Source organism: Simochromis diagramma, unplaced genomic scaffold, assembly GCF_900408965.1.
Source record: "Simochromis diagramma unplaced genomic scaffold, fSimDia1.1 OVJJ01000753.1, whole genome shotgun sequence".
Classification (NCBI taxonomy): Eukaryota; Metazoa; Chordata; class Actinopteri; order Cichliformes; family Cichlidae; genus Simochromis; species Simochromis diagramma.
This window is the reverse complement of record NW_024387523.1, coordinates 981,582-993,204: the sequence shown is the minus strand read 5'-3', so window position 1 is coordinate 993,204 and position 11,623 is coordinate 981,582. Positions and strand designations below refer to the sequence as shown.

Here is an 11,623-nt window from a genome sequence, read left to right as displayed (position 1 = left end):
GACTGAAACTCTTCAAATAAGCCATTCCTCTGCAGATGATCAGTTAGCTGTTTGACAACTACTCTTTCAAGGATTTTTGATATGAAAGGAAGGTTGGAGATTGGCCTATAATTAGCTAAGACTGCTGGGTCTAGAGATGCTTTTTGAGTAAAGGTTTACTCAGTGATATGGTTTACAGCTCTTTAATACAGAAATGGAAAGAGCCAGATGTCATACTGACATTCATGGAATTAGACCATGAATATGCAGATGATATAATTGTAAAGGTTTTCAAGAAGCATGCCATCACTGTATTGGAAAGTGAACATTTCATGACAAGCTTCTTTCTCTCTGTGGGTCATGCTGTATGGATCGCAGGCAGAAAACACTTGGTTAGAGTTGTGTAAGTCCCTAAAAGTAGATTTTGTTCATCTGGACGTAGCATTTTCAGTTTCAATTTATTTAACATCCAATCGAGTCATTTTAAAAACTCCTTGACCGGTCATTTAATCATCATTTTAGAATATAATACATTACTGTAGATCAAACAGCATATGAAGCATTTAAATTCAGACCAACCTTATAACTGTACAACACCGATGGGAAACAATGTTCTGTAGAATACTCTTGATATTTTAAGTGCAATTTGTCAATAATACAGATTCATGTGTAGTAAGGTGGTTTCATTGCTACTTTTATTAAAGGAGTGCTTCTAAAAATTGAGGTTGGCTGGTCGTCTCTGTTTGCGTTTCTGTAAAAGTCACAGCATGCCACCTTGGGTAAGAATATGTATTCTTAACATAAACATATACAAGCTTGAATCTAAATGAAGCTTATGCGTAAGTTCAATGAGGAAGAGCTGTAATCAGTCATCCGCCTGCTTTCCTGGGTGTTCGAGCTGCTTGTCTTCATCACTTCCTCTTTCCCACGCTTGCAAACTCAATCATTACTCTACTCCAGTCTTTTTCTTGCCCACCATCTGTGAGTCAATCAGCCGCTATTCTGTCTACTGTAAATCTCACTGCTTTTCTATCATCCCCCCTTCATCTTCATTACCACCATCTAGACTCTGGGGTTCCTAATTCCTATCATTGTTGGGCTCCAGCCTGCTATGATGGGTCAACTGAGTTTAATCATCAAACAGCATAATAATAGACAAATTGTTTATCTCAATACATCATGTTCATTACTTCCAAATGGAACCCTGTGAAAAGCTGCCTTCTTATCTGCTGTTTCTGTGTTCAGGTACTAAGTTTAACACTTGTGGATACCTTGTGATAAATGTTTTAGTTTGTTTCTGAATTTGCTGTCACAGTTTAGTTGTTTTCATTTCCACTGACACATCAGCTCCTAAGATCATAATACTACTACCAAAGTAGAGATGGACCAGTCCGATATTACGTATCGGTATCGGTCCGATACTGACCTAAATTACTGGATCGGATATCGGAGAGAAATAAAAAAAAATGTAATCCGATCCATTAAATATCAAAAAACGCACCTCACAAAACTTGCGACACGGCGTAACTCGGCTCATAACCGTAGCACTCAGAGCAGTATGCATCACGTGATAGAGCAGCTGTGTGTATTTGTAGCCTCACTACCAAACCGGTGGCATTTCATCTCCGAGGAAGTTATCCCAGAGAGAAGTAAAGCAAGTGTGTAAGTTCGTCTCTGAATGTTTGTAAAGCATTCCCATGTTAAGTTTAACAACCGATATATGGAGCGACTGCCTCTCTCTCTCTCCCCTGCTGCTACTTCAGTCGTGAAACTGATCAATGATCAGCTGATCGCCTTTTCTGTCGCGAGTCCATCTCTCTTCTTTGTTTTTGGCCCACTTCGCGCCAGAAAGAGGAAACCAGCGGCTGAACAACAGCAGCACGTTTAACCTTGATAACCTGTTGTTAGAATTTATTCAATATTACTTTCTACACCAGGATCCTTTTCTACGTAGCTGACGGCTGGTAACCGTGCAGGGGCGGATCTAGCAAAGTTTAGCCAGGGGGCCGATAGGGCATGAACAGGGAAAAGGGGGCACAAAGACATGCTTTTCTTTCTTATTCTCATTTAAAATGTGTAGCTTTTAATAAATAATTATCTGAATCTTATACCCAAAGTTTTAATCTGATGTAAAATGTATAGAAGTCCATTATTGTATATAGTAACTGTTAAGTCTAATATACCCTAGTAAGCTATACTACTTTTTCCTTTGGGAAGGTACCATCTGTGCAGTCTGCAATTCTGTTGAAGAAAGATGTTGAATCTATTTAATTATTCTTGAAAAATAATTTATTTCTGTGCATTTTTTTTTTCCACACTGCATCAAATTAAAGTTGATTACGTTGATTCAGCATCATGAGGTGGAGGGTGTGTGTGTGTGTGTGTGGGGGGGGGGGGGGTTCCCTATTTGATTTTGCTGGGAGTTTGCAACCCTATTAGTTTGCTTAATATTTCTGCTACAGTGGGGCAAAAAAGTATTTAGTCAGCCACCGATTGTGCAAGTTCCCCCACTGAAAAATGATGACAGAGGTCAGTAATTTGCACCAGAGGTACACTTCAACTGTGAGAGACAGAATGTGGAAAAAAAAAAATCCATGAATTCACATGGTAGGATTTGTAAAGAATTTATTCGTAAATTAGGGTGGAAAATAAGTATTTGGTCACCTCAAACAAGGTCTGGCTCTCACAGACCTGTAACGTCTTCTGTAAGAAGCTTTTCTGTCCCCCACTCGTTACCTGTATGAATGGCACCTGTTTGAACTCATCATCTGTATAAAAGACACCTGTCCACAGCCTCAAACAGTCAGACTCCAAACTCTGCCATGGCCAAGACCAAAGAGCTTTCGAAGGACACCAGGAAAAGTATTGTAGACCTGCACCAGACTGGGAAGAGTGAATCTACAATAGGCAAGCAGCTTGGTGTGAAAAAAATCAACTGTGGGAGCAATCATCAGAAAATGGAAGACATACAAGACCACTGATAATCTCCCTCGATCTGGGGCTCCACGCAAGATCTCATCCCGTGGGGTCAAAATGATCATGAGAACGGTGAGCAAAGATCCCAGAACCACACGGGGGGACCTGGTGAATGACCTGCAGAGAGCTGGGACCAAAGTAACAAAGGTCACCATCAGTAACACACTACAACGGCAGGGAATCAAATCCCGCAGTGCCAGACGTGTTCCGCTGCTGAAGCCAGTGCATGTCCAGGCCCGTCTGAAGTTTGCCAGAGAGCACATGGATGATACAGCAGAGGATTGGGAGAATGTCATGTGGTCAGATGAAACCAAAGTAGAACTTTTTGGTATAAACTCAACTCGTCGTGTTTGGAGGAAGAAGAATACTGAGTTGCATCCCAAGAACACCATACCTACTGTGAAGCATGGGGGTGGAAACATCATGCTATGGGGCTGTTTTTCTGCCAAGGGGACAGGACGACTGATCCGTGTTAAGGACAGAATGAATGGGGCCATGTATTGTGAGATTTTGAGCCAAAACCTCCTTCCATCAGTGAGAACTTTGAAGATGAAACGAGGCTGGGTCTTCCAACATGACAATGATCCAAAACACACCGCCCGGGCAACAAAGGAGTGGCTCCATAAGAAGCATTTGAAAGTCCTGGAGTGGCCTAGCCAGTCTCCAGACCTCAACCCCATAGAAAATCTGTGGCGGGAGTTGAAAGTCCGTGTTGCTCGGCGACAGCCCCAAAACATCACTGCTCTCGAGAAGATCTGCATGGAGGAATGGGCCAAAATACCAGCTACTGTGTGTGCAAACCTGGTAAAGACCTATAGTAAACATTTGACCTCTGTTATTGCCAACAAAGGGTATGTTACAAAGTATTGAGTTGTATTTTTGTTATTGACCAAATACTTATTTTCCACCCTGATTTACGAATAAATTCTTTACAAATCCTACCATGTGGATTCATGGATTTTTTTTATTTTTTCCACATTCTGTCTCTCACAGTTGAAGTGTACCTCTGGTGCAAATTACTGACCTCTGTCATCATTTTAGGTGGGGGAACTTGCACAATCGGTGGCTGACTAAATACTTTTTTGCCCCACTGTAAGTACTCTTTAAAATACCAGAATAGGGAGGATGGAGTAGGTTTAAGTTAGATTGATCAGTGTTGCTGAACTATGAAATATTTTGGGTGCAGTGTACTTTTTACATACAGGTATAACAGAATAGCTTTAGTGTTGTTGTTTATTTAAACTTGAGTATAAACTTATACAAAATGCAGCAAGATATTAAAAAAACTGTTTTATTAATTAAAAAACACACTATATCGGATTCATATCCGGTTGTTCAGTGATGACGCGACGAATCCTACTTCCGGGCCTAGGGTAGTCTGCGTTTAATATGGATTTTGTGTTGTTAACATGTTTAATGTTTTGTATTTTCTTCTATTTGATCTCTAAAAGCTCCTAAAACAGTCAGTGATCACTGTTGACCTCCCTCGGCTTTTATTACCGCTAATCATTTATTTAAGCTCAGTTTTTAAAGCCTTAGGATGTAACTGCAGCCCAGCCCATGCAGCAGTATATGAATGACTAACCTCGTATTGTGGATGGATTATCTCAGTTGTTCTCCTGGCTGAAGTTTGGTCCTTTTACAGCATCCTGCCATGCGATTACATTTGTTCCTGACCACCGAGAACACTCACGTTAACTTTTATCGAGTGGGGAAAAAAAGTTAGCTTGTTTATATTATGCTAACATAGCTGTGTCGCTAGCGGTCACGTAGCACATCATTATATACCAGCTAGCCCAACTTCAGTAACCCTACAAACGTCACTGCTGTTTAGTTTTCTGTCTTTTATGTTGGAAGTGATAACAGAGCTGTACGTTTGAATTTGTTTCCAAAACCCCGCAGTCAGGACATGCTATATTGTAGTTAGAAGCTAGCGAGCTAACGTCCTGCTAAATTCTAACTCCATTAAATGTCATAAATTCCGTTTTCATGGATGCCTGGATGTTAAACTCAATTGTTACACCTGGTAGAGCAGAACGCTGATCATTTTATTAAAGATGAAAGACTTTAGACAGTTTTTCAACTCTCAGTAATGCCATAGTGATCGTTTGATATATGGACCTGCAGCGGAGTCAGTGTTGCCAACTTAGCGACTTTGTCGCTATATTTAGCGAGTTTTCAGACCCCCTTAGCGACTTTTTTTTTCTTCTAAAAAGCGACTAGCGACAAATCTGGCGACTTTTTCTGGTATTATTGGAGACTTATTTATGATGACTTTTTGACGTGAAAACGCGTATCACTCTTACGGTGTGTTCACACCGAACGCGATGGACGCGAATAGAGCGTCAGATTTACATGTAAAGTCAATGGAAAGGCGCGATGACACGCGATTGCAGGTCCCGCGAAAATTCGCGAAAACGCCTGAAATGCGCGTCAGTGTGGTGCGTCTGGCGCGTTTGACGCGCGAATAAAACCATGCGTGTGAGTTTTTGTGTTGCATTTTGTGCATACGCGCGTTTAGCGTCTACCGCTCGAGTTGGAAAAATCTGAACTCCAGCGTCAAATCGCGCCGCGACAACCAATCAGGAGCCTGGTGACGTGGCTGTGACCTAGGTCAAAGGGGCAGATCCAGCCAAAGCCCTTCATACTTCAATGGAGGGGAAGGCTAATCAATGCAGTAGCAAACAACCCGGAGCTGTACGACACCAGCTGCTTTCTGTACCGAGACAGGAATAAAAAGGACCGAGCTTGGAGGAAGATATGTGAAGAGATCGGGCAACCTGGTAAGTTCATTCATTTCTCTTTTGAAAGTTTTTACTGACCCGGGGAAGCCGCACAAAAGCTAGCAAGCCACCGCTATTTTCCCACTGACGTACAAATACCGTTCTGCTTTTATCCATGTTGTCATTTAGGAATATATTTTATTGTTTATTAATAAACAGCACACAGTGGTCCCGCTCATACTTCGCTTTTTCGCTGATTTGTTATTGCACAGTACAGCATTGCATTCTGCAGCCTGATTGACAAATCTCCTTCGTGTCGTGTCTCCTGCACTTGCCAAATTTATCACGTTTGGTTTTGATAACCATCACGTCCAATAGAAAAAACAGCACAAAAACACCCATAACTATGAGCCTCATTCGGAAATAGACACCTGCACCGCGAGGGGAAAAAAGCACACGAAAGTGGCGGGCAGATGAAGACAAAACGCGGCATAATAATACTTTTACGTTTTGCAATCTACATAGGTTTGCACTTTGAGAATCAATTGTGAGAACTGTGACCAATGTTCATGTGTGTGGGGAAAATAGTGTATAAAGTGCGTGGCCAGGGGCTAGTTTTTCTGAGAACCCCTGCTGCAATAAATGAGGGACCACTGTCTACTCTATGATTATTATATTCAACCTGTTAACATTTAATACTGTATTGATAGAACCAACTGATTCTGCAGCAGAGCATCCCCTGTTGCTTCTCCTGGCTCCCCAGTCCCTGAGCTCCTGCTGCTGCACCACAGGTATGTACAGCAAGCACTGATAGCTTTTTACTCGGTGGGATTCCCTTGTGATCACCTTTACTAAATGTCTACAACCAATCTGATTATATCCGGTTTGGTTTTTTTCGATGTTGAAATTAAAATCTAGTAGCAGCCTTCTCATTTCTTTGTGTTTTGTGCTGTTTTACAGGCCCACAGGGGAGGACGGCTCCGAGGCAGATGAGGGACGGGTCCCAGGACGGTCCATCGGCGGTGGAGCTGGCCATCCTGGAGTCCCTGAAGAGTCCACACCAGTCTCCAATGGAGCATTTCCTCCTCAGCCATGTTCCTGCTCTGGAGAGCAGCTGGTCCTTTTTATTCCTGTCTCTCTGTAAATACTTATATTTTATATATTTATGTTTAATGTTTTTCTGTTTGAGAATTTTAATATTTCAAATAAATTTTTATAATGACTAATGTCTCAGTTCTACTACACAGCAAATGTTGGCACACGACTTGACACATGTAGAATTTATTTCATATTATACTAATGACAAATATACTAATACAGTGGGATGCAAAAGTTTGGGCAACATTGTTAATAGACATTATTTTCCTGTATAAATCCTTGGTTGTTACAATAAAAAATGTCAGTTAAATATCATACAGGAGACTCACACAGTGATATTTGAGAAGTGAAAAGAAGTTTACTGGATTTACAGAAAGTGTGCAATAATTGTTTAAACAAAATCAAGCAGGTGCATAAATTTGGGCACCACAAAAAAAGAAATGGAATAAATATTTAGTGTATATCAATGTGTGTGTGTGTGTGTGTCTCCTATATGATATATGGGGTTCCTTTGGACGTGCTTCCCATCCAGAGCTCCACAGCAGAGAGGGAAGTTCCAGCGCTCCTGGAATCCCTCTGTGATGGACCGCCAGTCTTCAGTTGAAGGCACAGCCATGAAATCGTCCACTAGACAGTCCCAGATGGCCGTCGCTACCTGGGGGATGATCTGGCTCACCAAGGACACGCCAACTCGAAAACTGAACGCGATGGTCCTGAAGGAGTCCCCGGTGACAAGGAACCTGGACAAAATTGTTCAAAATTAGTATTATGTGTACTGCAGTTACAAAATACATTATTCAAATTCCAAAATACTTTTGTGATGTCAGATTTAAATCACAAAACTTAAATCTTACTTAAAACATTTTGTAATTATAAGGATAATTACAAAATGTATATTAGATAATATCTAAAACAGTTGTGTTTTGTTTTAACTTTAACATATCATAATTTGATTGGTAGCAACTTTTACAACTACAGTGAGCCAATCACTCATAATTCCTAAACATGTCAAATAGGTAGGAATGAAGTAAGACATTAATAGAAATAAAGAGTTGTATGTTGACATGTAGCCCTTTCCTTGCTTAAATCATTAATATTTTTGAAAAATTAATCTGTGATAAGACATAGCTTATCAAGATAGAACCATGTAACTAAAGATGAACCAAACTGTTCACAGTTTTATCTAACTCTGTTTTAATAAAGGCTGGTGACCCCTGTTATAGAGTCTGACAGCTGCAGGGATTATATACAAATATTCAACTATCCCAGAATCAAACCAGGTCTAAATAAAAAGGAGTGAGTATCACTACAAAGGTTAACTCAGTGGTCCTAATGCTACAGTTTGATATCAGCAAACACCGAGCGCATACATTGATGTGACACCACAGCCATGCTATCATCGCAAACACTGATAACAGCATAAATCAAATTAAATCGGGACTTGATGAGACCTTCTGAGTATCACTAGAAATATTATAAACAGTCTCCGTACCACAGTTTGCTATCAGTAAACACCGACAGCATTCACTGTTAGCATAGCACATCCATGTTAGCAGTGTATAAATGGATGGTTTAGCATATTAGCACAGGTATCAATAAAGGACTACCGTATTAAATACTTTTACTAACCTCAGGCAGACGGACAGGCGCTCTGCAGGTGGGATTGAGCGCCTGCTGGGACCGACGAGGGAAAGCAGGTCCTCAAACTGACCGACGGTGATATTGCTGGAGTCGGCCGTCATCCAGGCGCAGCTCCTGGAGCAAATGGTGAAACTCACCAAACTGCTCACGCCTCTGGAGGACCTGATGGACCCAGGTACGGCAAGGACGTCTTTTACGCCGCTGCTCTGCTCTCCACAGTACATAGAGAAGGGAGACTCTCTCTTCAAGCGCTAGCTCGACAGCTGCCATCTTGCAAAGATACCGGTCTGGCACAACTTCCTCCCACATTCCTCCCACATTTCCGGTTCACGCGCGTCAAAATGGATTTTTCTTGGACACGCGATGAGACGCGAATGTGCACGCGTCAAATTAGGGGCGTTTGGGGCGTTTTGTTCGCGTCCATCGCGTTCGGTGTGAACACACCGTTACTCTCAACAAGCAGCGGGTGCTGCCTTGGGCACCTCACCCGTGCCAAAGCGCTCACAGGCGGAGGATAGTCCTCCTCCAGCTGCTATCAGGGCAGGAGATGTTCACACCTGTGCGTCCAAATGGCAAATGAATCGCGCATGAGCGAAGCCGCTGCTCCCGCACTGACTGTAACGCAGTCAGTTCTTCCTTTACTGTTATGCTGTTTTGTGGATCACAAGGTTTAAAACTACTTATAAACACACACTCTCACACACAAAGTAACTCCACCAGAGTGCCAAATTCGGGTCACTTTTGCCGGTCCAGGCCCGGATAAAGGAGCAGGGTTGGAATTGTGACATTAAAAAACAATAATTGCTAAAAGAAATTTAATTTGTAGTTCTAAATAAATTCTAACTGCATTTAGGACGTTTTTTTTACTCACTTTATGTCTCTTCCACGATGTTATTTCTCTCTCCAACAGCGTAGGTTACAATTACATCAGCATGACCAATTATGCAAATTAGGCAATGATGTCATTTGGCGACTTCTAGCGACTTTTAGGACAGCCAATAGCGATTTTCCTTACTGAGGAGTTGGCAACACTGAGCGGAGTTTAGGCCCAGACACGGCTAGTGACGTCAGACTGAACAACCGGATTGGTATCGGCAGATATCCAAATTTATGATATATCGGTATCTGACATAAAAAAGTGGTATCGTGCCATCTCTATACCAAAGTACTACAAGGATCCGGAAAAAAGGACAAAGGGAACGGAGGGATATAAAATATACCAAATGTTTCTTGAATTGTTAGCACAAGTGTATATGTGTATTTATCTAGTCAGGTTTATATGCAATAGTGCTCACTTATTTTCTCATCATTTTATTAACTGAATTTTTCATGTAAGTCATTGATATTAAATATTGATTTTTACAGAGGGGTGGTGAGAGTAAGAGTTTGGTTTCAGTTTTTTCTGTTAATATTTGGATATTTTTCTTGCATTATAATTTTTTTTGATGAGAAAAGCAGAATAAAATGTGCAAATTAGCTTAATTTATAGTTTGGTATACTCCTTTCCTCTAATACAAAGATTTGATTTTTAACTCTGAGTGTAAGTGCATAATTTAATAACAAATGTTTCTGCTCACATGCGTCTCACCCTGTTTTAAATGCAGTTGGTCCAGAAGCTTCACTGTGGCCTGCCGGTGAAAGCGAATGCAGTCCCAGCAGGAGGCCAGCTACAATGCATGATAATTAGCCTTCTGTTGTGATCTGGTTTCTGTCTTGGACTCCCTGGACTGTGACCTCTGACCTCAGACTACAATCGCTCTCAGCTGGAGGCCAAACAGCCTGTCAGTCTGCCTCCTTTCAGTACTGCCCGTCCCCCCGACGGGAGCAGCAGCCGAAGAGCACACCGAAGAACACTGCAGGGGAGACTGACTGAAACAAATGATGGAATGATTAACAGAAACAAGAAGAAAGAAAACTGTGATTCTGATATAAAGTAAGACGTGATGCGAGTAGCTGCTGACAGAGCTGTGGTGCTGCAGTAACTGATGGGTGACACAGCTGCTGCTTAAATTACAGAAAGTCAGTGAGAAATATAACTGAGGGTCCTTTTTATGGAAATAGTGGTGAAATTTCATAGTTAGCACAGAGGCTCAGACTCCTCTGTTCACAATACCCACAGCACTGTAGCAGAGGAGCATCACTACTGAGGTGACTGTGGTGTTTTCTCTCAAAGCTGCAAACATGTTTGAGAAAAAAAACTTTGTTATATTCATATTGCCACTGTTTCCTTTAAATTTTAATATTTTACTGTCTAAAAAATAATTTTTAATATTATTCAGTGTTTACTCTAGTCAAAGCCAGTCTAGATGTTGTTTCCGGTCTTTATCTTAACTAAGCAAAGCCAACAGGCTGTTGTCCACCTAAAGGCAAATCTCACTGTGCTAACCCACCGACCAACATCTGGGAAGCAGATGATAAACAAAAGAAAAAAAAACATCTGAATTGCTGTAAATTACACAGTTCAGGGAAACACAAAATTACAAAGCCTGTAAACTAAAGACATTTTTGTATTCCAGTTCCTTCCACAGTGGGACTTTCCCTGAGTGCCAGTTTCCAAAATGATCAGCGCAGCCTTAAATGCATGTTTATGTTTGTATGTAAACAATCTAAAGGGAAACATTTAATTATAAAGTCATTCAGGTTTCACCTTCATCCCGTCCAGTTCTGCTGGGAACTCAGCAAACCAGGAGGGTTTTCTGGAAAATCAAAGCTGCAGTTCTGACTTCAGACAGCAGGGGGAGCCAGAGTTTTACTAAAGAAACCAGGAGTGAAACACTGGGAGAGGCAGTTTTTAATGGTTGGAGAGTGGTAGCTACACAAACAGGTGAGAGAAAACAGCTCTTTAGGCTATATGTTTCTTTTAGTGACTGTATACTTAAACATAATGATGCTTTATTTGAGTCAAAATGTGAGTCATGGTGGAAAACCTTTGGGTTAAAGCCCAGAAAAGTGGAAACACTAAACATTTCACGTCACTTTAATATACCTGGTTTTTAGATCTACTTCATATTTATATTTTGTCTTACAATCAATTACAAAAAAGCAATAAAACTACATTTTTTCTTACTGAATGCTTTTTCATACACCGTTCTTCTTTATCAAATTGGAAACTGTCAAACTAGGGTTGATCATCTTTTAGTAATTTAAGTCTCTTTTTTCAAAAGTCAGGAAGTACTAGTCTTTGACTCTTTAGTGTCAGGTCTGAG

General features: G+C 41.1%; 1 long non-coding RNA gene across 1 annotated transcript; it reads left to right on the top strand.

Annotated features, from left to right (window-relative positions):
* The first annotated feature begins 8,678 nt into the window (after positions 1 to 8,678).
* LOC120726884 lies at positions 8,679 to 10,261 on the top strand. The gene is made up of 3 exons (XR_005694392.1): positions 8,679 to 8,835; positions 8,962 to 8,966; positions 10,249 to 10,261. It is a non-coding gene; the product is annotated as an uncharacterized LOC120726884 (long non-coding RNA).
* The last annotated feature ends 1,362 nt before the right edge of the window (positions 10,262 to 11,623 follow it).